Raw genomic sequence first — 26,955 nt, forward strand, 5'->3', positions numbered from 1 at the left:
GGTTTTTCCAGTAGTCATGTACAGATGTGAGACCTGGACAACAAAAAAGGCTGAGCACTGAAGAACTGATGCCTTTGAACTATGGTGCTGGAGAAGACTCTTGACTGTCACTAGACTGCAAGGAGATCAAACCAGCCAGTCCTAAAGGAAATCAACCCTGGATATTCATTGGAAGGAATGATGCTGAAGCTGAAACTCCAATACTTTGGCTACCTAATGTGAAGAGCCAACTTACTGGAAAAGACCTTGATGCTGGGAAAGATTGACAGTGGGAGGAGAAGGGAATGACAGAGGATGAGATGGTTGGATAGCATCACTGACTCAATGGACATGAGTTTGAGCAAGCTCTGGGAGATGGTGAAGGACAGGGAAGCCTGGAATGGGGTCGCATTCTGTGGGGTTGCAAAGAGTCAGACAGGACTGAGGGACTGAAAACAAAGGTAGATACTACTTTAAACTCTGTTCTACAGACTAGGAAACTGAGACTTAGAGAGGCAAAGGGAATGGCGCCTGCCATCCAGCAATAAAGTGGGCATGACAGAGTTGCAACCTGGATGATCTGACCCCAGGCTTCCTGCCTGAGGTGACACCTGGTGCCATCAAGCCCCTGGAGCTCCTCTATTCAATGCAGGTATTATAAGCCTGCAAGAGACTTAAAATGCACCTTTTGGTATCTTAAACTGTGCTTTCTACTAGCAATCTTGAAAGTGTCTTCAGCTGAAAAATATGCTCCAAATCCAGGATGTCCTGCCAACTGAGGCAAGACATTTAAAAAATTGTAATTCTTATGAATGTAATCTAATTTTTTCTGTTCTTCTGTTATGTTTCTTTTGCTGTTGCTTTTTAAAATTATACAAGTAATACCAAAGTACATTCTTCTTGCTCAGTGGTTCAGATGAATTAGGAATACACAGAGTACAATGTGAAAGGCCTCTTCACCACTTGCTTCTCCTTCCTGAGCAATTTCATTTTCTACCTGAGAGGTAACAATTGTTGAGTTTGGAGTGGATCCTTCAAGTCCTTCTAGGTATGTGGCTAAGGAATAAAGTTCTTTTTCTATGTGAGTGGCATCATATTCTGTGCATCGTTTGGTCCCTTAATTTTTTTCCTGCTGGATACTACATCTTGGAGACCAGCCTCACTCTACCAGCCTCATTCTACTTAAGGGCTTTATAGTATTTACTGGGGCTTCCCTGGTGGCTCAGACAGTAAAGAATCTGGCCTGCAATGCAGGAGAGCCGGGCTTGATCCCTGGATCGGGAAAAAAACCTAGAGAAAGGAATGGTTACCCACTCTAGTATTCTTGCCTAGAGAATTTTATGGGCAGAGGAGCCTGGTGGGCTATAGGCCATGGGGTCACAAAGAGCCAGACATGACTGAGCAACTAACACTTTATAGTATTTACTAGCCTTTAACTCTTCCCTTACTGATGGAAATATGGGGAGTACCCAGAAAACTGCAAATCACAGCTTGCTTCCACTTTTTAAAAATGTTTATTTATTTTGCTCTAAAAAATGCTCTAGAGGAGTGCTCATTTCGTGTTGAGGTTTACTGCTCCTTTTCACAAATTCATACAATCAGTGCCACTCACACTTCCTAGAATGAGGAAAGCAGTCCATTTTGTTTCGGTAAAATTAGTGACTCACAATGTCCCCTCTCCCAGCTGAGAGAGGCCCAGTCTATTGTGCGCCTGGAAGGGGCACAGGATGTTGTTACACTTGGCTACCCAGTTGTACAATGGTGTCCGAAATTAGGCCCCATGCTAGTTAAGCCCTTGTTTGCTCTTCAGATACTGACCATAGAGTGGCACAATGGGAGTGCTACCTGTGCTGCCAAGGCTTGCAGACGTGTGTGTAGATGTGTGGTCTGTGTGTGTGTTGCGTGGGTGGTATGAATATATATGAATGGTCTGTGTGGTGTGCAGTATGTGTGTGGTGTGCATATGTGATGTGTGGTGTGTGTATCTGCATTGTATTGTGTGTGTGTGGTGTTTGTGTGGCAAGTGTAGGGTGTGTGTAGTGTGTATGAGGGTTGTGTATCATGTGTGTTTGTGTATGTGTGGTGTTTCTGTGGTATGTGTAGGGTGTTTATGTGTACATTGTGTGTGTTGTATATGGCATATGTGTAGTGTGGTGTGTGTGTGTGGTGTTTGTGTAGAGAGTATGTGATGTGTGTGTATGTGTAGTGTTTGTGTGGTATGTGTTGGGTTAGTGTGCATTGTGTGTGTAGTGCATTGTGTGTGTGTGGCACATGTGCGTTGTATGTATGTCTGTATGGTGTTTGTGTAGAGAGTATGTGATGTGTGTGTATGTGTCGTGTTTGTGTGGTATGTGTTGGGTTAGTGTGCATTGTGTGTGTGTGGCACATGTGTGTTGTATGTATGTATGGTGTTTGTGTAGAGAGTGTGTTGCATGTGTGTATGTGTAATGTGTGCATGTGTATGTGTATGCAGACACCAGCCCACTCCTCTGCACACTCATTCATGTGAAGAGAAGAAGGTTTACCTGAGTGGAGCAGGAAGGGGGCCGTGCTCCTTGACTCACTGTTTCATTGCTCTTGTACCAATTATTTCCAAGTCCAGAATGCATGCAGAACCTAATGAACCCATATTTCCCCTTCCGTGTAGAGCATCCTTCAAGGACAATGAACATCATCTGTTGAATCTGCAAATACAGAATCTCCTTGTGGGGAAACCTTGGGGAAATGTCTTGCTAGGAGTTATCCTTAGAGGAAACGCTACTCAATACATAATTTATGAGTGAGTTGTGGTGATTCATTTTACTTGAATCTATTACTGGGGCATTTGGTTTCAAAGTCCTCTGGCTGCTCTGTTTTCTGTGATTAGAAGGATCTACTTCATTCATGTTAACAGCTCTATGTTGATTTTTTTTTTCTCAGTTTGGTTGGATCTTAGTCTACTTTCATTTTTCTCCAACAATGTAATTTGAAAATAACCCATAAAATACCGAGGTAAATTCATGTATTAATTTAAACATTTATAACTCTTAATGCAATTCTTTAACAATTATCAAGATAAAAATAGGGCACTGAGATTAATTTCAAAGCATGCACTGAGGAAATCCAAATTCTTTATTCTCGTTCCCTTTGGGATTGGTGACCAAGTGTCAATGGCTACTAGAAATCAGCTGAAGGTGAAAGGACAATATTAGCTTTAGTCTTCAAAATATAGGGCTTTAGGATTACCTCTCTGTTCTCTCTAAAATGTGGCTCTTGAGGGAGGAAGCCCCATCTTCAGGGCAAGCCTGGACCACTGTAACCCAGCCTTCTGCATGGAGAGTCTCCGCCTGCTGCCAGACTGCCACATCAAGACGCAGAGAGCTCTCAGAGCTGGGCTCTGCCCAGTTTACTTCCCATCTGGGAGCAGACAGGCGGGTCTGCTGACTCTCCCCTGCTGTCACCTATCACGCAAGTCAGGTCTTGTGGATGAGTGCCTCCAAGGGTCTCTTCCAGAAGAGATGTGCCTTTCCCAGAAGGCCCCCAGAGCAGGGCACTACAAGCCCCCAGAGGTATGCCTGAGCTTATCAGCTGAGTCAGAAACAATCAACTTTATAATCCAGGATCTGATATTAATCTCTGCTTCCTCCAGCCTGGCTATGGGGCTGAGAGGGTAGCTCCTTCCTCCCAGAGCGCCTGCATTTTTTGAGGATGGAGTGAATGTTTGTGTTTTCATGAGGCCATGCGAAAGGAATGTGAATATTAGAAAAGAGCCCTATTTGTTAAAATGATAATTGCTAGAATGCTCTGAAGGCATCCATATTTGCTCTTCTATTTCTCATGAAAGCCTGAAGAATGGGGCAACATCTGACCCTGATGACTTGTACTCACCAAGGCCCTACCAGATGACAGAAACTTGCTGTCGTTTTGGTTATAATTTTCACTAATGACTTGGATTTCCCTTTGGCCACCAAATATTTCAAAGCAACTGGTTTTTACAGCATCCAAGAGCTGACTAGCCCCATGGCGGTTGCCCAGACTAACTTCATGAAGCGAGCGTGTGAATAAAATAATAAACGAGTGTATAAACATGCATAATTTATTTGAATCAATATTCATGCCTGATTACACCGTGGGCTGTTTCAGATGTTTGAAAGCCAGGCCTGGCTGGCCCCCGCAGACACCCCCTGCGGTAATTCCCTCAGGAAGTGAGCTCACCTCCCCTCCTGGAAGAGCGTTTAAAATATGCTTGTGTTCCTCCTGGTGCCAGCTCTGTGGGGCTGGGGTCAACTATGAGTTTCAGTTACTCCTTATAACAACCGAGAGAGTCCTCAGGAACAAGCTTGTACCTTTCCATTTGTTTCCTCCTGAGTGGTGCCTGGGCCTTCTAGTTCAGAGGACCTTGGGGACAGGGAAGGAAGAGAGGAAGAACAGCAGCCCCTGAGAACATGGTCTCTTCTTGTGCTCTCTCCAGTCAAGCAAAGGCTCCATGCTATGGTTTAGAGGAGATGCTGGGCAGATGGAAACATTTGCATGTGCCCACTTTAACCATCCAAAGGTATCAGCCTCCAATAACCAAGGTCCCAGTGATGAGCAGCAGCATGGCCTGGCGGTCAAGTGTCAAGTTAGGTCAAGTCAGACAGATCTGGTTTGCACCCTGCCTCTGCACATCACCAGCTGTAAAGCTGTTGGCGACTTACTCAGCCTCTCTGTGCTTCAGATTTCCTATCTGTAAAATAAGGATGACAGAAAAGCCTTCCCCATCGGGAACTGAAATGATCTTAGAAATCCTGCTCATAGAAGAATGAATGAGGAAACAACCAGGGATTAGTGAATTCCTGGCTTTCCAGGACTCTGCACACATTTTGTGCAAATACCTCCTGGGAGGAGAAGGAGAACGCCGTGTTTCACTGGGACTGGATCAGAGGTTTAACAAAATCTGTCTTTTATGCTCTGGCCACCTCTTCACCACAATATTTTATGTGTCTTCTATGGAACATCAGAGGTGTAGACAGGCTCACATCTTTCAAGAAGTCATGGATTCTGGCTGGACTTGGCACCCAGACAATCAGAGGCATAGATTTTACTGTCTCTCCCAAGTCATCCTGATGATTCATGTCTTTACCTTGTTGTAATAACACAATAAAAAGGTCTCTCAAACACCCAAGAGGAGGTTGTGTGTTCAGTTACAGACTCTCCAATTGTCCAGCGTGCTTCTAGGTCACTTCACCTTTCACTTCAGTCTCTTCTGCCCCAGTCTCCCTTGTTCTGTCACCAGTCGAAAAAATTATTTCCCTAAAGCTCAGAGTTTTTTAATCTTGGCACTACTAACATTTTGGATCAGACAATTCTTTGTTATGGGGGTTGTCCAGTGCCTTGAAGGATACTTAGCAGAAAGCCAGGCCTCTACACACTGGATGCCAGCAAGCAACCTTAGCCTCAGCTTGACAATTGAAAAGGCCTTCTGACATTGCAAATATCCCCTGGGGAAGGGGAAGCAAAATCCCTCCTGAGAACCGCTGTCCTAAATGACTGCAACATGCTTTTAATGTCACTTTAAAGACAGAGATGGGTAGTATACATGTGTATATACACACATGGAGTGAGCAGCACCAAAGAGCTCTATAGTGCAACCCAACACCAGAAGTTCAGAAGTTCTCTTACTTGTAGGGTAAGCTCACCCTCCCTTCTCTTCTCTTCTTCCACCCAACTCCGTGTTCAGGTAGGAAGCATTCTAAAAGCAGGTCACAAATTAAAGTCCCACGAAAAACAGGACTGCTGTGGAGGAAGTAGAGTTTTTTGAGTTGCAACTTTAGAAAGATTGAAAAGGCTGTTTCTTTGTTCTCTTTCTGCCTCCTTTTTCCTTTCGTCTCAGTGCAGCTGGTGAGGTAGGACTCTGGAGAGAACTTCAGCTTGGAAAGTCAGGAGGGGCTGGGGTAGGGCTGCAGGGAAGGGATGCATTGTGTAGGCGGGCTCTTCCCTCAGTTCTTCTTTCTGCCTGGAGCTGGTTCTGATGAAGGGACTTGGACCAGAAGGCTCCATCTCAAAGAGGTGCCATATACCGAGCCACTGCTCTGAACCCACCACCTGGGTGGCTGGGATGGGAGGAACACAGTTCCACGTGGCTAGGATCAGAGAAAGCTGTTGGTGGAGAGTTGCAGAAGCAGATATGCACCTGGAAAGAAGAATGAGAAGCCACGTGGCAGCAGAAGCTATGTGGTGCAGAGACAGGGGGCAGAGAGTAGAAAGAAGTAGGGAGTCACGGGCTGAGTAAGGTGATAAGTAGCTTTGAGAGGCCCCCCTGACCACTAGAGCTACTGTAAATGTCGACTGGCAAGAAATAGCATTTCATTTCTCAATGAGGTTTGATGAGCTAGGTTTTTTCCTCAACACTCTGTTCATCCTCATAGTAAACTCCTGTTAGACTAAGCAATATGATTGTGTGGAAAATGCCTAACCCAGTGCATCTCCAACTTCAACCTATAGATCTCCAGAGGTCCATAGACAGTCTCTGCTGTTTGCAAGCGGTCTGAGAATAAGTCTGGCTTTTAGGTAGGCCAAAAGAATTAATGCAGTCACATTCTGAATCATTTAGAACAACTATACTGTCCAGTACGGGAGCCCCTGGCCACTTGTGGCCATTGAGCATTGAGGAATGACTAGTCAAAATCAAATTATGCTTTAAGCTTAACACACACACTGGCTTTTGAAATCTTGGTAAAAAAAAGAGAATGTGAAATATCTCAGGAAGTTCTTATTACCTGCTGAAATGATAACATTTTGGGTAGTCTAAGTTAAATAAAATGTGATATGAAAATTGATTTTGCCTGTCTCTTTTGACTTTTTAATTGTGGCTACTAGAAAATTTTAAATCATATATGTGGCTTACATCACATTTCTATTGGACACTACTAGTCTAGATTATGCATTCTCAAAGGGGATGATATTGTACTTTGTGGGGTAAAAATTGGTTCTTGGGGGAAATGTGGTAAAAAATTGTAATCTTTAACATATTAGAGAACAGATATACATATAGCATATAAACAGATATATATAGTATGCCTATGGTATAAAAATTTCACAACAGCAGGGATTTGTAAATAAAAGTCTTAAAAACCTTGTCAAGTGGATAATAATGAAAATAACTTAGAAACTCTGATCTAGATGAGCAACTTATAATGTAAGAACTATTACATATGTGCAGGCCTGTGTCTGCATTGCTTTTAGGATCCTGTTAGTGCTAAGTAGTAATATTTTAATGATCTGGAGTTAATGGGGGAAGATGGAGAAGGAAATGGCAACCCGCTCCAGTATTCTTGCCTAGAGAATCCTGTGGACAGAGGAGCCTGGTGGGCTGCTGTCCACAGGGTCGCAAAAAGTTGGACACAACTGAAGTGACTTAGCATGCATGCATGCATTGGAGAAGGAAGTGGCAGCCCACTCCAATATTCTTGCCTGGAGAATCCCAAGGATGGAGGAGCCTGGTGGGCTACTGTCTATGGGGCCGCACAGAGTCAGACACGACTGAAGCGATTTAGCAGCAGCAGCAGCAATGGGGGAAAAATTTAGGCAGGCTTCATATGTAATAAGGAATTTGTACTCAATGAAGATAAAATGACACCAAGGTGCTCCTTTAAAGGCAGTCTGCAAATAAGTATGAAAGAAGAGAAAGGGGGTGGGTGGAAATGAGCAGTCATATGAGTGACTGGGGAGCCACTCATGAGAGAACCAGCGGCTGAATATATAGGAAATAACAGAATCCATCTATCACCGCATGTTGATTGGTGTTGTTACCTTGAATTCTGTTATTTTTTGCAGATTTAAAACATAATTTTTTTAAGGATTTCTATAGCATCAAGTTTATCTGTACTTGGGTTTTAATGGTGTTGATTACACCTCTTTTCTTTGGCTGAGTGTGAAATCAGAGAAGCAAGAGTCAGATGATCAAAATGACAGCTCTGCAACAAATACAAGGTAGACTGATGGCTTAGGTGTGTTGCATGGCACTCCAGGATGAAACATGGTCACCAGGCCTTAGACTGAGCCGGACAGCTTCACAGCAGAGCAACATCCTGACCGCTATGCAGGGCAGTCCCAGCGCAGGGAGGGGCCACACTGAGCATGCCCAGTTGCTCTTTCCTAACTCACCAATCAGACAGGCTCTTCGCCTCCCCAGGGAGGGTCCAGCAGCAAGGGCTACAAGTGTTCCTGTGTGTGAAATCGTAGGAAGAGGGGAATAAATGTTTCCCCCCCAACCAGCCCCGGGTTTTATGCTTATACTTATTTATGTAATGTAATAAAAGTAATTTAGGTTGGCATATGGGTTTGTACGACATTTTCAAAGCATTTATTGTGAGTCACTGACCTATTACAGGGAGATTTTGGTGGATTTCATGTCAGCGTGAGCATGAGTTGACTTACCTCTCTGAGGAACAAGCCCTGCCTGCCTTGCTCTCTTCCTGGCCCTGGTGGCTCCGCTCCTTCTCTCCACTTCGATGGTTCTCTGCCCCCTCACCCCTTGAAGCCTTTAACTGTACAGTGAAGCTGGAGGTGTAGTGAAAAGAACATTGGGTTTGGAATTGACAGGTCCCTGTTCAAGTCTGGGTGCTGCCACTTCCAAGCTGTATGATTCTGGGCAAGGTACTCAACCATGTTGGCCTCAGTTTTCTCACCTGGGAAGTGGGGTGATGCCCCCCACTTCCAGAGTTGTTATGTGCATGAGAGCAGATGATGAGTGTAAACTCATTTCGTGTTCAAAAGAGGTCTCCCTCTTTTGAGGGAGTTTGGGGCCTTTTTTTGGTGTTGCATCTATTGAATTCTCAACTCTTTGAATGCTCATTTGCTTTTCATGGTTATAAAACTCAAATGAGCACCAGTAGGAGAAAAGATAGATAAAGTAAACCAGGCTTAGGGCTTGTTCAACTTCAAAATATAATTTTCAAAGTTAAATGATTTCAAACACATATTCAGTAATTGTGTATCAAAGATATACTTAATGTGTTAATGAGAGAACCAATGGATAGTAAAGCAGGTTTAAGTGAGGATTGAGAAGACTGGTATATATACAATGGAAGAAAAAATGCTGAAGTAATATTGCTAGTTCAGTTCAGTTCAGTTGCTCAGTTGTGTCTGACTCTTTGCGACCCCATGAATCGCAGCACGCCAAACCTCCCTGTCCATCACCAACTCCCGGAGTTCACTCAGACTCACGTCCATTGAGTTGGTGATGCCATCTAGCCATTTCATCCTCTGTCATCCCCTTCTCTTCCTGCCCCCAATCCCTCCCAGCATCGAGTCTTTTCCAATGAGTCAACTCCTCGCATGAGGTGGCCAAAGTACTGGAGTTTCAGCTTTAGCATCATGCCTTCCAAAGAGATCCCAGGGCTGATCTCCTTCAGAATGGACTGGTTGGATCTCCTTGCAGTCCAAGGGACTCTCAAGAGTCTTCTCCAACACCACAGTTCAAAAGCATCAATGCTTCGGCGCTCAGCCTTCTTCACAGTCCAACTCTCACATCCATACATGACCAATGGAAAAACCATAGCCTTGACTAGATGGACCTTTGTTGGCAAGTAATGTCTCTGCTTTTGAATATGCTATCTAGGTTGGTCATAACTTTCCTTCCAAGGAGTAAGCGTCTTTTAATTTCATGGCTGCAATCACCATCTGCAGTGATTTTGGAGCCTCAAAAAATAAAGTCTGACACTGTTTCCACTGTTTCCCCGTCTATTTCCCATGAACTGATGGGACCAGATGTCATGATCTTCGTTTTCTGAATGTTGAGCTTTAAGCCAACTTTTTCACTCTCCTCTTTCACTTTCTTCAAGAGGCTTTTTAGTTTCTCGTCACTTTCTGCCATAAGGGTGGTGTCATCTGCATATCTGAGGTTCACATCAGATCAGATCAGTCACTCAGTCGGGTCCAACTCTTTGCGACCCCATGAATCGCAGCACACCAGGCCTCCCTGTCCATCACCAACTCCCGGAGTTCACTCAGACTCACGTCCATTGAGTCAGTGATGCCATCCTGCCATCTCATCCTCTGTCGTCCCCTTCTCCTCTTGCCCCCAATCCCTCCCAGCATCAGAGTCCTTTCCAATGAGTCAACTCTTCACATGAGGTAGCCAAAGTACTGGAGTTTCAGCTTTAGCATCATTCCTTCCAAAGAAATCCCAGGGCTGATCTCCTTCAGAATGGACTGGTTCGATCTCCTTGCAGTCCAAGGGATTCTCAAGAGTCTTCTCCAACACCACAGTTCAAAAGCATCAATTCTTCGGTGCTCAGCCTTCCTCACAGCCCAACTCTCACATCCGTACGTGACCACTGGAAAAACCATAGCCTTGACTAGACGAACCTTTGTTGGCAAAGTAATGTCTCTGCTTTTGAATATGCTATCTAGGTTGGTCATAACTTTCCTTCCAAGGAGTAAGCGTCTTTTAATTTCATGGCTGCAGTCACCATCTGTAGTGATTTTAGAGCCCAGAAAAATAAAGTCTGACACTGTTTCCCCATCTGTTTCCCATTAAGTGATGGGACCGAATGCCATGATCTTCGTTTTCTGAATGTTGAGCTTTAAACCAACTTTTTCACTCTCCACTTTCACTTTCATCAAGAGGCTTTTGAGTTCCTCTTCACTTTCTGCCATAAGGGTGGTGTCATCTGCATATCTGAGGTTATTGATATTTCTCCCGGCAATCTTGATTCCAGCTTGTGTTTCTTCCAGCCCAGCATTTCTCATGATGTACTCTGCATATAAGTTAAATAAGCACAGTGACAATATACAGCCTTGACGTACTCCTTTTCCTATTTGGAACCAGTCTGTTGTTCCATGTCCAGTTCTAACTGTTGCTTCCTGACCTGCATATAGGTTTCTCAAGAGGCAGGTCAGGTGGTCTGGTATTCCCATGTCCTTCAGAATTTTCCACAGTTTATTGTGATGCACACACTCAAAGGCTTTGGCATAGTCAATAAAGCAGAAATAGATGTTTTTCTGAAACTCTCTTGCTTTTTCCACGATCCAGCGGATGTTGGCAATTTGATCTCTGGTTCCTCTGCCTTTTCTAAAACCAGCTTGAACATCTAGAAGTTCATGGTTCACGTATTGCTGAGGCCTGGCTTGGAGAATTTTGAGCATTACTTTACTAGCGTGTGAGATGAGTGCAATTGTGCGGTAGTTTGAACATTCTTTGGCATTGCCTTTCTTTGGGATTGGAATGAAAACTGACCTTTTCCAGTCCTGTGGCCACTGCTGAGTTTTCCAAATTTGCTGGCATATTGAGTGCAGCACTTTCACAGCATCATCTTTCAGGAATTGAAATAGCTCAACTGGAATTCCATCACCTCCACTAGCTTTGTTTGTAGTGATGCTTTCTAAGGCCCACTTGACTTCACATTCCAGGATTATTTAGATACAAAATTGGTTAATGTCCTAGAACACAGCAAAACTGTAACTTTTGGAGTTATCTTTTCTCCTAGATAGAAACACTTTGCTTTTTTCAGTGGACAAAAGTAGATTTTAAGTGTACAGTTTAATATCTTTACAAAGTCTTGGCCCTAAACAGTCAAAAATAGTGAATCAAACAAAAATCAAAAACTAGCCTCTGGAAGGCCTTTTAGACAAGACCTTAGTATGACGTTGAAAGAAGAGGAGTAATACTTATGCTTTAAGTTCAAGTTATGGATAATTTTTCAAAGCCCACATAGGATCTGATAATGAGAATAGATGTACATAGAGGCTACTTATTCTAGGTAAGTGTTGGAATGAAGTTTTTGGTTATAAATCCCAGTTATGTCTAATAAAAACTCTTTTTAAAAAATCTTAAAAAAAAATTGGGAAAACCACCCAGCTGCCATTTAAACTAAAATTTCCTGTTGGTTCCAGTGATTCTAGCATAATTTTTTTCTCTCATAAATTGGTTTCTACTATTTTGAGCACTGAGTATCTTCGGATAGTAACAGAAGGTTCAAAGCCACACCCTCCACTTGACAGTGATGCTTTAGGACAATTCCTAACCACTAGAATCTCCTGGATGTAAAATCTTGTCTTGAACCATATTTGAACCTTTTGGTATGAGAACCCTGCTGGTTGGCTGGCACACCATAGCTTCCTGGTTTTCAGAAAGAAGGCTCAAGAGAGGCGCCTTGGACTTCAAATGGCTATTACAAAACAACATTTTGATGAGTTAAGTGTAAATGAATCAGAAGCATATGGATTTAATTAGCCTCCAAACACAGCCATTTCAAAATGCAGAAAGGAAAAAAGCATGCTTATGTCAAAACACATCTTGAGGTTTTCCTGCTAAATTCAAAATGATGGAAAAACAGATGGGACCATCTGCCAAATGTTCAGGTTGTACTCGCCACATGTACTATCTTATCAGGAATACAGAGCAGTGGGAAATTTCTACCACAGAAATCAACAGCGTTTCGGCACTGTGTTTGGCAGCCCATTTGTGGCCTACATTTAATTAAACCAGGGCTACGCATGGCTGCAGAGAATGCAACTTCTAAGTTTTTGAAGATGGTCCAGGGTGCAATCCACATGGGACCATGTGTGTGGTCTTCCTTTACAGTTGAAACCCCCATATTACTCTTCTCGTGCCCCTACAAGTTTTTCCACGTTACCTCTCAAGCTGGCCATGAAGACATCTAAGGGCTAAATACAAGTTACTTCTGTTGCCTGTTCTTGGTGAAACTGAGTGGCGTCAGGCAGAGAGTCAAGGAACATACATGCGTTTTCACTTACATGTGGAACTGTTCTTTCTCCCCAGTGAGAAAGGTGCTAAAAGTTCAGGGGTCAAAAGCTGCATTCAAGTTGAAGTGAAAGGAGGGGCCTGGTGGGCTGAAATAGGACAAGCCTCAGAATTTATTCATAGTGAAGCCAGAATGGAAACAGGGGACAATTCTTTTCATAGCTTTTTAAGAAATCATGTACCAGGGTTAAGCTATTTTATGCATTGAGGTTGTGCAGATTTACCACTAAATGGGCAAATAACACCACACATTTGTTGAACAAGAGCCTACAAAGTGCTTTTTCATATATTAATTTTTAATCTTCACAACAACCTGTGAATGGGGCAGAATGCTCCTCATTTTCCAGAAGAGGAAATTGGGCTGATTGAGGTTCTGAGATCTGAAGTTCTCTCAGTTAGGAAGGGGAAGAGCCAGACTTGTTTGCAAGTCTTTTAGTTTTATGACTAGGGCATTTTTCACTAGTCCATCCCACCAAGGAGGAATATGGAAATTACAAGTTTTATTTAGGTGTCTATGGTAGACTTTCACCCACTAGCCAAAGATGCCTCCCACTAGGGGAAAGCAGAACATGTCTTGGGGCTCCTGAACCTCTGTCACGGTTTTGCTTGAAAATCCTGGGTGATACTTGTTGTCCTGGTTTAATTATTCAATTGCTCAGTTGTGTTCATCCCCATGGACTGCAGCACGCCAGGCTTCCCTGTCCATCACCAACTCCCAGAGTTTATTTAAATTCATGTCCACTGAGTCGGTGATGCCATCCAGCCATCTCATCCTCTGTTGTCCCCTTCTTCTCCTGCCTTCAATGTTTCCCAGCATTAGGATCTTTTCTAATGAGCCAGCTCTTCGCATCAGGTGGCCAAAGTATTGGAGTTTCAGCTTCAGCATCAGTCCTTCCAGTGAATATTCAGGACTGATTTCCTTTGGGGTTGACTGGTTGGATCACCTTGTAGTCCAAGAGACTCTCAAGAGTCTTCTCCAACACCACAGTTCAAAAGCTTCTATTCTTCAGCACTCAGTTTTGTTTGTAGTCCAACTCTCACATCCATACATGACTACGGGAAAAACCATGACTAGACGGAATTTTGTTGGCAAATGTCTCTGCTTTTTAATATGCTGTCTAGATTGGTCATAGCTTTTCTTTCAAGGAGGAAGCGTCTTTTAATTTCATGGCAGCAGTCACCATCTGCAATGATTTTGGAGCCCCAAAATATAATGTCTCTTACTGTTTCCATTGTTTCCCCATCTATTTGCCATGAAGTGATGGAACAACAGACTGGTTCAAAATAGGAAAAGTGAAAGTGAATTCGTTCAGCCGTGTCCGACTCTTTGCGACCCCATGGACTGTAGCCTACCAGGCTCCTCTGTCCATGGGATTTTCTAGGCAAGAGTACTGAAGTGGATTGCCATTTCCTTCTCCAGGGGATCTTCCCAACCCAGGGATTGAACCCAGGTCTCCTGCATTGTAGACAGACGCTTTACCGTCTGAGCCACCAGGGAAGTACATCAAGGCTGAATACTGTCACCCTGCTTATTTAACTTATATGCAGATTACATCATGAGAAACGCTGGGCTGGAGGAAGCACAAGCTGGAATCAAGATTGCTGGGAGAAATATCAATAACCTCAGATACGCAGATGACACCACCCTTATGGCAGAAAGTGAAGAAGAACTAAAGTGCCTCTTGATGAACATGAAAGAGGAGAGTGAAAAAGCTGGTTTAATATAAACAATGCTATATTTCTGTTGGGAAAGAATGAGGGCAGAAGGAGAAGGGGGTGACAGAGGATGAGGCAGTTGGATGGACATCTCACAGACTCAGTGGACATGAGTTCGAGCAAACTCCGGGAGACAGTGAAGGACAGGGAAGCCTGGTGTGCTGCAGTCCATGGGGCCACAGAGTTGGACATGACTTAACAACTAAACAGCAACAGTTTCACTCTCAGAGGTGTTACCAGTTAGATGGTAAGTGATCTAGATATTCTACTGTGAACCCAGTCTAAAAGGGTCAAATTTTGCTGGTTTTAGAATATTTGAATAAATCCTTGAATCTTTTCATATCAGGAGCTTCCTATGTTTTTCAAATCACTGTTTTCTTATATGGTAGAGGTACGTCTGTTTCTAGAGTTTTCAGGCCCTCAGGTATAAATACCCAATATAGAATGAAAACATTGGTTAGATATCCGTGCAATTCTTTATCCCTTAGTTCTAAAAAGAAATCCTACAAACTGTATCTTGCTCCAAAGTTGAGTATGGTTTTCTCAGTTCCCCAAGCAGGGATGGTCTTGGGCACCTCTGCTGCTCCCCTACTCTGTCCCTCTTCTTCCCTCAGGTATTGTCTCTTCTTGTCCCTATGCACGCAGTGCCCTCAGATTGTTCTCTGGGTTCCTGCCAGTCTCTCACTAAATGTCTTACTACATCCCCTCAAAGTTCAAATGTTCTCAATTTTTTTGTCCTCAGATGTGTTCTAAGAAAGCAACTGAATGCCCTCCCTTCCAGTAATTGTCCTAAGCCTTGTTAATGGAGGTGTTTGGGGCAGGAGGACATTTCATACGCTGTCTGAATCACAGAGCTTGCAGGTAAGGCCAGTCCCCTGTGGGGTGGGGTGTGAGGAAAGAGGCAGAGGAAGGGGAAAAGATTTCTGTGGAAACCCCTGACTGCTGAGAGGAGTTGTCTCCATGCCTCGACTTGGCCCTTCTCACCTGTAGACTGCTTGCTTCCATGGAAAGGGTTTAGTCAGAGCAAGAAATTCCATGGAGAGTGGGAATCACAGTAAGGACTGAAGAGAGTTGAAGCATGGCCCCTCTGGTGAGTTTTTCTCTCCTTGTGGACTTGCCCCATCCTTCTCCTCCACAGAACATTCTTCTCTGTGACTTTACTGTCCTGGAGGGACGTGACCTGGGCTGGTGCTTGGACATTATGACTCCTACACCCCTTCTCTGGCCATCTTCTGCATTCTGTCACTTACTGTTCTTTGCCTGCTAAGTTGCTTCAGTCATGTCCAACTCTGTGCGGCCCTATGGACTGGAGCCTGCCAGGCTTCTCTGTCCATGTGATGCTTCAGACAAGAATACTGGAGTGAGTTACCATACCCTCCTCCAGGGGATCTTCCCAACCCAGGACTGAACCCACGTCTCCTTTGTCTCCTGCATTGCAGGTGGATTCTTTACCACTGAGCCACCGGCGAAGCCCCCAAGATGGCTAGCATTCATCAGTTTCTTCCTTCCATGTATGTAGAACCTATCTCCCTGTTGAGAGATGGAGTCTATCCTTCTGCCCCCTTGAATCTGGGTGGGCTGGTGATGTGTAAGAAATAGAATACTATGAAAATGATGCCTTGCAGCTTATACCCGAGTCTCTTGAAACACTAGCTCTGGGAGAAGCCAGCACCTGTGAAAGTCCAGCTACTTCAAGACCACCATGCTGTGAGGAAGCATAATCTAGCCATATGGAGAGATGCCGTGCCAGCCCCAAGCTACTCCAGACATCCCAGACCAGACACCACAGAGCTGCATGAAGAAGCCTTCAGATGAAGTTGGCCTTGGCTTTAGACTAGCTGCAGGATACTAGAGACCTCAAGTGAGAACCACCCAGCTGATCCTATCAACCTCCACAGCCATGAGCAGTAATAATAAATTATTGTTTTACTTTGCTAAGTTACGGGGTGGTTTGTTAAGCAGCACCAGATAACTGGAACAGTGAGTTAAAGGAGCAGTGAGTGCCAGGGGTGTGGCAGGATACCAACAGTAGGCTGCAGGGCAGCGCATGGAGTGAAAGATAAAGCTAATGTCTAGGCCTCAGAAAGGACACTCCGTTGATCAGGTGACAGGGAAGAGTGGACAATCACTTCAGAGCACTGATCTCTGTTGCTTTTTTCCTAGAGTCCTTCCACTCAAGAGTCAAGTTCTCAAGAGGGAAGGAGTCCTGTTTTCCTAGCATGAGTCAATGGCATCTTGAGCCAAAGGTAACAGGTGTCTTGACATCTTGACTGACAGTAAGACACCATAACTGCCTAATAGAGAAGGTAGTTCTTAAAAATTAAAAAAGGAAAAAAAAAAAGAAAAAGGAAGTGATGTGAGGGGACCAGGATAAAGGGGAATGACCATTGGGAGGTCAAGACAAGTCCTGTTCACTTCACATGTAACTCTACTGTACTCACCCCCCAGTTCACTTTGCTATCTCCTAGTTCTCCAGTTATCAATTCTGAATCCCAGGACAAGAATCTGATTTACTTAGTTCATTTTTTCAAGTCTGGCAGCTAGGGGCCTGGATTGTCAAATGGTCAACTCCCCATCCTGTGGTCCCCAAAGCTGTAGCAAGATGGGAGGGCTCAATCATATGTTACAAAAACCTCACTGTGCCTCCTGGGGAAGGGGGCATGGGAGGAGCCATTACCTGCAGAAGAGGGTGTGCCTGGGCCAGAATTCCATACTGACCACATAGGCGGAGTTTATGATAATGGACTCTAGGTTGAAGTCCCAGCCTTACCACTGGCAAGACTCTACAGAAGCTTCTCAAACTGTGATGACCAATTGTCTTCTCTGTGATCACAATATGTACCCAGAGGCTTTTTGGGAGGAGCATATATCAGCATACTGCATGCCTCTGGTCAGTACCCCCCACCCTTGCCCTTTTAATGCACAGTGATTTCTAGCAGCTAGCCCCTGCATCTCTTTGTTGTTGTTTAATCATTAAGTTGGTTCTGACTCTTTGCAACTCCATGGACTGTAGCCTACCAGGCTCCTCTGTCCATGGGATTTCCCAGGCAAGAATACTGGAGTGGGTTGCCATTTCCTTCTCCAAGGGATCTTTCAGACTCGGATTGAACCCATGTCTCCTGCATTGGCAGGTAGATTCTTTACTGCTGAGCTACCAGGAAAGCCCCTGCATCTCTTTACTGAAGGGCTTTCTTTGTGTCCTTGGGTGAGATCTACTGAAGGCAGAAGTGCAAGGAATTCATAACTTCTCCCCTCCCCCAGCAACACCCATCCAACGCTGTAGGAATTTGGTGTATAAGTACCCTTGCCCATTGGGTGGAATGCTTTAGAGACACAGGTGTCCCTGCATCATTTCCTAGAATATGATGATGGACTCTAAGAAATTCCATGGTAATTTCCAGAATTCTTCCAAGGGATCAAGCTCCAGTTGTTTACAGTGGTAGCTTGCTGGATGATGCATCTGTAATTAGGGGCTTATCCTACCCCATCTCACTTCCCCACTCCCACAGGTGTTTTCTAGCATCCTATATGGAATCAACTACTTACATGCAATTCTTGTCTAAGGGTCTGCTTCTGGGAGAACTCAAACTAAGAGAGAAAGAGGAAGGTTCCCTAGTCTATGACAAGAATGCTCTCAGCTTCCGATATTTGTCCTGTCCTGGTTCCTGAACTCCGTGGGGACAGTCCTTAGAGCACCTGGACTGCAACCCTGGGCCCCGTGGTCCTCCAAGCAGTGCCCTCTTCTGTTTCTCACTGAGACCTCTGCAATCTTGGCATTAATAACACTCTTTGAGTCCTCCTTCCCAGCTCTGTGTTCTTAGGAGATGGGCTATGGTCCACTAAGATGCTTCTCAACCTGACTTTCAGAGGAGGGAATAGACCCCTGAGGGTTATGAGACTTTGGAAGGGGCTAATCATATTAAGAAAAGGTGGCAAGATTACACAGAAGAACTGTACAAAAAATATCTTCACAACCAAGATAATCACGATGGTGTAATCACTCACTTAGAGCCAGACATCCTGGAATGTGAAGTCAAGTGGGCCTGAGAAAACATCACTATGAACAAAGCTAGTGGAGGTGATGGAATTCCAGTTGAGCTATTTCAAATCCTGAAAGAAGATGCTGTGAAAGTGCTGCACTCAATATGCCAGCAAATTTGGAAAACACAGCAGTGGCCACAGGACTGGAAAAGGTCAGTTTTCATTCCAATCCCAAAGAAAGGCAATGCCAAGGAATGCTCAAACTACCGCACAATTGCACTCATCTCACACGCTAGTAAAGTAATGCTCAAAATTCTCCAAGCCAGGCTTCAGCAATATGTGAACCATGAACTTCTAGATGTTCAAGCTGGTTTTAGAAAAGGCAGAGGAACCAGAGATCAAATTGCCAACATCCGCTGGATCATGGAAAAAGCAAGAGAGTTTCAGAAAAACATCTATTTCTGCTTTATTGACTATGCCAAAGCCTTTGAGTGTGTGCATCACAATAAACTGTGGAAAATTCTGAAGGACATGGGAATACCAGACCACCTGACCTGCCTCTTGAGAAACCTATATGCAGGTCAGGAAGCAACAGTTAGAACTGGACATGGAACAACAGACTGGTTCCAAATAGGAAAAGGAGTACGTCAAGGCTGTATATTGTCACTGTGCTTATTTAACTTATATGCAAAGTACATCATGAGAAACGCTGGGCTGGATGTAGCACAAGCTGGAATCGAGATTGCCAGGAGAAACATTAATAACCTCAGATATGCAGATGACACCACCCTTATGGCAGAAAGTGAAGAGGAACTAAAAAGCCTCTTAATGAAAGTGAAAGAGGAGAGTAAAAATGTTGGCTTAAAGCAGAACATTAAGAAAAGTAAGATCACGGCATCCAGTCCCATCACTTCATGGGAAATAGATGGGGAAACAGTGGAAACAGTGTCAGACTTTATTTTTTTGGGCTTCAAAATCACTGCAGATGGTGACTGCAGCCATGAAATTAAAAGACGCTTACTCCTTGGAAGGAAAGTTATGACCAACCTAGATAGCATATTGAAAAGCAGAGACATTACTCTGCCAACAAAGGTCCATCTAGTCAAGGCTATGATTTCTCCAGTGGTCACGTATGGATGTGAGAGTTGGACTGTGAAGAAAGCTGAGCGCTGAAGCATTGATGCTTTTGAACTGTGGTGTTGGAGAAGACTCTTGAGAGTCCCTTGGACTGCAAGGAGATCCAACTAGTCCATTCTAAAGGAGATCAGCCCTGGGTGTTCATTGGAAGGACTGATGCTAAAGCTGAAACTCCAATACTTTGGCCACCTCATGCAAAGAGTTGACTCATTGGAAAAGATTTTGATGCTGGGAGGGATTGGGGGCAGGAGGAGAAGGGGACAACAGAGGATGAGATGGCTGGATGGCATCACCGACTCAATGAACATGAGTTTGAGTAAACTCCGAAGTTGGTGATGGACAGGGTGGCCTGGCGTACTGCAATTCATTGGGTCTCAAAGAGTCGGACATGACTGAGCGACTGAACTGAACTGAATCATAGCACAAAACTCATCACATTGTTCCCTCTCCGTTTAATGTGAATTCTGCATTTAACACAAATAAATGTGGTTTAAAAATATGCTTGTCTTAATGTACACTTCAATATTTTTAATTGCTTATGATCGGATAAAATTGATAGCTCAATAAGATGGTCCCTGCTTATTCTTGGAATTGATTTTCTGGTAGTTCTCCAGGTTCTTACTTTGACCTATTGGAGAAGCCTGGATCATAGGGTGACTTGGGACCTAGGTCTTTCCTAGGCTATTTACTACCCCAGAGGAGGGCCAGGCAGGAGCCAACCCAAGGAACAGTGGGGTTTCTTAGCTCCAGTCTGGCCCCACCCAGAGGGAGCTGAGCCAAGTGGTTTGCTTCTTAGGCGCTGGTGTGTGGACATAACTGACTGCTCCCAAGTCTCACACTCAGTTCTTTTCTCCAAGGCAGACTTTTAAAGCCTAAGAAGTGACAAAGGTCTTAGTATTTCCTCTCTCTAGTATCTCCTGTCTCTTGGAACCACTCTCCTTTTCGGAAGACGACTGGGAGAGGGGAGGGACAAAAGGAAGAATTTGGTTTCCTTGGTGATCCAAAGGATGCTCTCAGCGCATCTGCCTTCCTTAAAGATCTTATTAACATCCCTGCCATGTGCTATGAGAGATTTAACCCGCTGCTGCTCTTCTTTAAAGATGAAATAAAACTCCTTTGCTTTCACTTTCTGAAAGCAGAATGCCACGAAAATTTAGTATTTGTTGAAAAAGATATTAATAAGTTCATGACCTCTTGTCGATGCCTGGGTGGCTGGACGGAAGCGGTTAGAAGGAAGTGGGCAGCCCACCTCAATATGTCTTGGTGAGGAGTCATGAGGTGGGGGCTTAATCAGCTCTGGGGGCCCAAGAATGTATCCTATTTAAAAATGCATGCAGACAACATGTTTAACTTTTACTTTTTAAAACTGATTCAAGAAGCTAATGAGATTTTTAAAAAATTATTTTATTGAAGTCTAGTTGACTTACAATATTGTCTTAATTTCTACTGCTCAGCAAAGTGATTCAGTTATATAGTCTTTTATATATTATATAATCTTATATATTGTATATAGCTTATGTCTTATATAATCTTATATATAGATAGATTCTTTTTCACATTCTTTTTCATTATGGTTCAAAATATGACAAATAAGCTTATCTACAAAATAGAAACAGGCTCACAGACATAGAAAACAGGGATTGTGGGATTTGATTTCATGTTATCTGGTAAAGCCAATGTCGGAGTCCTCTTTTTTACAATTTGCACCCAAAATTTTATTCAAAAATAATGTGCTATGGAGAAACAAAGGATAAAGTGGGGAGAAGGTGGAGTTGATGAGCAAATTAAATGGCCTTTATGCCTTTTGCAAGCTGGCTAATTTACAGTTGAAACTTCACAACAGGCTCATTCTTCTTAACAACATCTGCATTTTATAATGCACTCTGTGACAGCGGTTCTGCCATTATCTGCTGTGCATTTTATAATATGTGCTGCACTGAGCGCCCAAGGCATGGTCAGGGAAGGCCTTCTTTCCACGGTGCGGTGATTAGATTTATGGCCGGGTCTCCATCTGAAGAGAGATTAGCAGGACTAAGGCTGTTTAGTTTGGCAAAGGCGAGAGGAGCAGGGGATGTGATAGGTACATTATAGAAAATGATAAATGAAGAAAGGGAAGACTTTGGGGGCCCCTCATTTGCCATTACAAAGACACTTAACACACTCTGGTCTCCACCCTGAGCATGTCATTAACCCGGGTGGTTTGAGGTTTTGGAAGGAGCATAGGCAGGCAGAGAGATCGCCTCAGGGAAAGGCGCTGTACTGATGGGAAATGTCTGGGCCGATATATTTATATGAAATAGCACCTATGGTTACATTAGCAAGGATCAGTTTACCGGGGCCATCCATCCTACTTGAGGGCATGGTGACAAGGCTGGCTGTGCTTCTTGCTTCCCCAGGGAGGGGCCCCAGACGACTTGGCACCAGTCCCCTCCACAGGGCGTCTGGGTTTCCAGCAGCCTTTTCTCTGTAGGAGACGGAGGGGGAATCCAAGCACTGAATGGATGCAGGAATCTGGGGGGCTGTGGGATGCTGCCAGTCCTTAGGAATTTAGTAAGGGCTACTATCAACGTGGGCGACTGAGACTGCTGGCCAAGTGGGAGAGACCTGAAAACTGCTGTCTTTTATAACTCACCTGGGACTTCCTATATCTCTGGCTCCACAGGGAACCGGATCCTTTAATCTCTGCAAGCCAGCTGACTCCTGAGCAGTACCTTGGATGGCAGTTTTAGCAGTGGGTAGCAGTGACAGGGTCTTGGGGCACGTTCCTAGCTTCTTCACTGACTCCTTTCGTCATCCTCAATTTCCTGGTTGAAGACTGCTGTCCTAACCCTAGGCTCCCAGAGGCTGGGGGTGGGAATGGTGGAGGGTCAGTCTGTTAATGTCTGACTAGCTCTTTGAAGTCTGCTCTGTGTAAGCAAACCCCCTCGGGGCCCTCATGCTGTAAACAATTCCAAACTGACCACCGCTGGTGAGTGAATTCTTCACCTTCCACCCTTCCCCTCCCAACAGCTCCCGGAGCAGCTAAAACCTCCTTTGCAAAACTGACTTTCCATGACTTCCCCTTCCTTTCTCTCTCTGTCCCTCCCTACTTCTTTCCCTTCCTGCTTCTTTTTTCTTTGCTCTCATTCTCTTTTGTTTGTTGCATATTTGGTTCCCTATATTGTGTAGGAATCTTGATTCAGAGCTTCCTCTTGGATGTGTATGGAAACATGTACTGAGGCAACCAGTTTGGCTGGTGGGTCTTTCTTTCTCTGAAATGGAAATGCAATGGAGTCCAAATCTGAACGGTGGTCTGGGGCAGTGGAAAGAATAGTAGGAGGAAAGCATTTTGACTTCTTTGTTTGTTTCTTAGTTCTGTGGCTTTGAGCAAGTGGTCTGAACTCTGGGTTATTGTCTTCAGCAGGAGGCAAATACCCATGTCCTACCTGAGATAGACAACCACACACACACATACACACACCACCACCACCACCACCGCCTGCCCCCCTCCCCCACCCACCCACACACACACAGCCACCCAGAGCCACCTTTACTGGAGATGCTGAAAGGGACATATGTGGGAAATTTGGATGGTCAGTGGAGGGGCTGATGGACCCCACCAAAGAGCAGATAAGACAGAACATCTAGACAGCAGGCCATTGCTAGGAGTTAAATGGCTTGGGAAGTATTATTTTACTATTTGACCCAGATGTGTTATTTATACTGGTTGTTGTTCAGTCACTCAGTCATGTCTAACTCTTTGCAACCCCATAGACTGCAGCATGCCAGGCTTCCCTGTCCTTCACTATCTCCTGGAGTTTGCTCAAACTCATGTCCATTGATATTCATACTAATTAACTGCAAAATCATATGCTGATGGGCTTTTGTAAAGAGAAGAACTGATGAAGGCAGTAGTAAAACAGATTGTATGGGTGTGTGTGTGCTGTGTGTTCAGTCACAGCCGGCTCTTTGCAACCCCATGGACTATAGCCTGCCAGGCTCCTGGAATTTGCCAGGCAGGATTTCTGGAGCGGGTTGTCATTTCCTACTCCAGGGAATCTTCCCAACCCAGGGATCGAACTCTTGTCTCTTGTGTCTCCTGCATTGGCAGGTGAATTTATCTATAGCCAAACTTAAAAAGCCGAATGAAAGGGCTTTTTATGTAAGGGCAAGATCATGATAGCCACATGTGATGTGCAACACACTGAGACTGTACTTTATTATCCTAGACTCTTGGCATTGGGCTGCATTTGTGAATCAAGTTGGTTCAAAGGACAGTGAAAGGTCTGGAGTCAGCTAGCACAGCTCTGCTAACTTCAGGCAGGTAACTCCTCTGAGCTTCTCAGTTGTCCAAACAGCTAATACTTAGCGCACCTCCTGTGCACTAAGCATCCTTCTTAGCAAATATTATTTACTATTACAATAACCCATATGGCAGGTACTATGGTTATATCTGTTTTACTGATAAAGGAACCTGAGGCGCAGGGCATTGAGAAACCTACCCAGGTTCAAACAGTTTGAATGTGGTGCGGGCAGGGTTTGAGTCCATAACACACACCCACCATGGTCCTAACCTCATACTTTAGTCAGGGTTCTGCAGAGGAACAGAACCAGTAGGATATGTAATACAACGTTTCCTATGAGAAACTACTCATGCAGTTATGGAGGCTGACAAGCCCCAAGATCTGCAGGATAAGTCAGCAGATCATGGTTAAATCTAATGCCAGATCTTGAACTCCATTCACATAGAACAGCCTGTTGTGTTAAGCTGGCTGACCTCTGCAGATGTTGTGCTCCTTAACAGAGAGGAACAGTATTTCTAGAGGCAAATCATAATATCTCCTCCTCAAGGCATTTCTACTTTCCCCTTCTCAGTTCCCAGACTCCCTCTTCTCCTTGCCCATCTCTGAGGCTCTAACCAGGAGCCCAAGCTGGGCTGGGGTGACAGAAAGTGTGACAAGGACAGTGAACCAGCTGCCTCTTGTCCTACTCACAAGGGGTGCTGGATCCTGGGCCACCCACTCTGGCTTTATTTACTTCCAAGCCACAGTGAGGTCTGGGAGTCGCTCCCAGGCGGGGCCTTCTCCCTGGCGAGCCAGTCATCTCAAGGGGCGGGAATCGCCCAGGGCAGTGCCTTTGAGAGATGTGGCTGACTGTTTCAGTTCTCCGGGGTGGTCAGCCTGTAATTTCAAGATTTACTGGCCTCACGGAGATAGCCGCAAATGGGGCAACAGCGGTAATTACCAGAGGCTGCTCTTCTAATCCTTGGTTACAAATGTTAGTTAGAAGCTAAAGAAGATTCATGCAAGCATTTCCTGGAGTTCGTGGGCTCCGTGTCCTTTTTGCTTTTCTTTTCCTCTCCTTAAAAAGGGAGAAAAATGAGAGAGACAGAGAGAGGGAGAGAGGGAGGGAGAGAGACAGAGAGAGGGAGACTGATTCTTATTTAATTTTATTGTGGCCACAAGGAATTAACGTCTTTGAAGTCCAAATTATTTTAATGCTTTTTTAGGTTTGTTTTATATTTGGAATTGGAAAAAATTAGGAAGCTGAATTCCTAAAGCTCATGAGAACCAGTGTTGTAGGTTTTGCCAGTTCGTGGCTGAAGATGGGCTGAACAGAATGATTTGGGGGGAAATGTCTCCAAGCTGAGTAAAAGAAATAAAACTTCTGGGACTCCTGCCCTCCTCAGAGAAGCCTGGAACATGAGTGCCCTGCCTGCTGCTGTCCTGCCGGAGCGCGGCTGGAGGAAGTCACTTCATATTGTGTTCATTATCCTTAGAGAATCCTCCCTCCAGGACAGCAATATTAACCCTGTGTGCTGTGTGAAAGTGACAAGAGATGGCCTGGGTCTTCTAGAGATGGTCCGTGGCCTTTGCCAGACCACCTGCCATCCTCGTCTCGGCCCCTCTGGAGGCAGTTAGAGGTCATTCACTAGGCCCAGGAGGGCTCTGCACATAGAACTGACCCCAGAGGAAGAGAACAGCATTGGTTGTTTTCTTCCAATTCCTATTTTCCTAAAGTTTAGACTTACTGCAGGCTCTTTTGCTCCTGAGGGCCACACAGACTCCCACCCCTCCCCGAGACCATGTCACAGCACAGGCAGCACTGGGAGGCCTCTCTCACAGGTCAGGCCATCTGCACTCCCTTCGTTTGGAAGTGCCATCACTTTATAAAGCCTGGTGGTTTTAAGACTCCCTCCAAAAGATCCTTGGTGTCCACCATCAGCCCTGGAGCAGGCTATTTCCACCTCCCTACCGATCGGAGTCTGCCTCTCCCGGGCAGCATCCTGTCTCCTGCCAAGTACACCCTCCCAGCGAGGCTCTGAGAGGTTTTTTCCTCTTCCATGGGACAAGGCAGCATAGTTACCACAATAGCTGTTGTGACAATAAACTCCAGCATATTCATCTGACCCTGGAGTAGAGCAGGTACCCAGGAAGGGAATGGAACTTCCCTGAGAATGTTCCTTTCCTCATAACTAGAGGATACACTGATGGACTCAACTAGAAGGAGAAAAATGGTTTTTACTGAAATAACCAATGTTTTCCTTTTTGCCGGAGTAAGCACTTTCCAAAGTGGCAATTTCCAAAACTTGAGCAAAGCATATTTATTTTGTCTTGATCAAAGTGAGTTTGTGAATGGTCTCTCTGGACGAGACAACTTCTCCATGATTTGGGGTGCCTTCGCCAAATCCTTGGAAACAAGGTCACCCGTTTTGAGGCAAGCAGTTCTGGAACCTGACATTGACGCTATCAGTTGTCAGCTGAGAGGTCCTGAGTAAGCCATGCCAGCTCTCTGTACCCCAACTTTTCCATCTGCCACTTGGGGTTGATGGTGAGTTGTGCCCGGGGTCCTGTGAGGGTCATAGGTGATGGACAGATTCCCACATGCGGCCTGGTGGACAGTGAGTGCTTAATAAATGCTGGTTGAACTGGTTAGAGTAAACAGATGCCCTGTCTCTCTCAGCCTTCTAGCACTAACCACTGGAAGCCCAGTGTCCCCTGCAGGGATTTCTCTGGTCCAGGACAGCTCCCCAAACTGAGTCAAGTGAGTTTCTATTAAAAGCCATGCCAAACTTTTAACCCCAAACCCACTTATTAGCAGCTGAAGCTGAATCACCTTTTCTTACTGTTCCTCCCTTCCTTCTTAGCTACTGTCATCACTGTTTGCCAGATCTTGTTGCTGTTTAAACTTTTACATATAGATAGCATCACTGACTCTATCTAATGAACTTGAATCTGAGCAAACTCCAGGAGACAGTAAAGAACAGGGAAGCCTGGCGTACTACCGTCCATGGGATCGTGAAGAGTGGGACGTGACTTAGCTACTGAACAGTGACAACAAAACTTTTACATATAGTGTCTCATTTAATTCTCAAGTAACACTTGTGAAGCACAGTGATTAATTTTATGTGTCAATTTGACTGGGTCATGGGTGCT

At 44.7% G+C, this 26,955-nt stretch overlaps 2 long non-coding RNA genes across 3 annotated transcripts; both read left to right on the forward strand.

The window, feature by feature from the left end:
• The first annotated feature begins 15,161 nt into the window (after window positions 1-15,161).
• Window positions 15,162-16,360, forward strand: LOC147367554 (uncharacterized). 2 transcript variants are annotated; one of them, XR_015170193.1, is made up of 4 exons: window positions 15,162-15,283; window positions 15,413-15,512; window positions 15,862-15,933; window positions 16,048-16,360. It is a non-coding gene; the product is annotated as an uncharacterized LOC147367554 (long non-coding RNA). The 2 variants fall into 2 exon arrangements; XR_015170192.1 differs by having other exon boundaries at window positions 16,076-16,360.
• A 202-nt stretch (window positions 16,361-16,562) lies between these two features.
• Window positions 16,563-20,039, forward strand: LOC147367555 (uncharacterized). The gene is made up of 2 exons (XR_015170194.1): window positions 16,563-16,668; window positions 17,987-20,039. It is a non-coding gene; the product is annotated as an uncharacterized LOC147367555 (long non-coding RNA).
• The last annotated feature ends 6,916 nt before the right edge of the window (window positions 20,040-26,955 follow it).

The sequence above is a fragment of the Bos grunniens genome, chromosome 8 (genome assembly GCF_055505025.1).
Source record: "Bos grunniens cultivar Pamir isolate PY7600 chromosome 8, Bosgru_T2T1.0, whole genome shotgun sequence".
NCBI classification, from domain to species: Eukaryota; Metazoa; Chordata; class Mammalia; order Artiodactyla; family Bovidae; genus Bos; species Bos grunniens.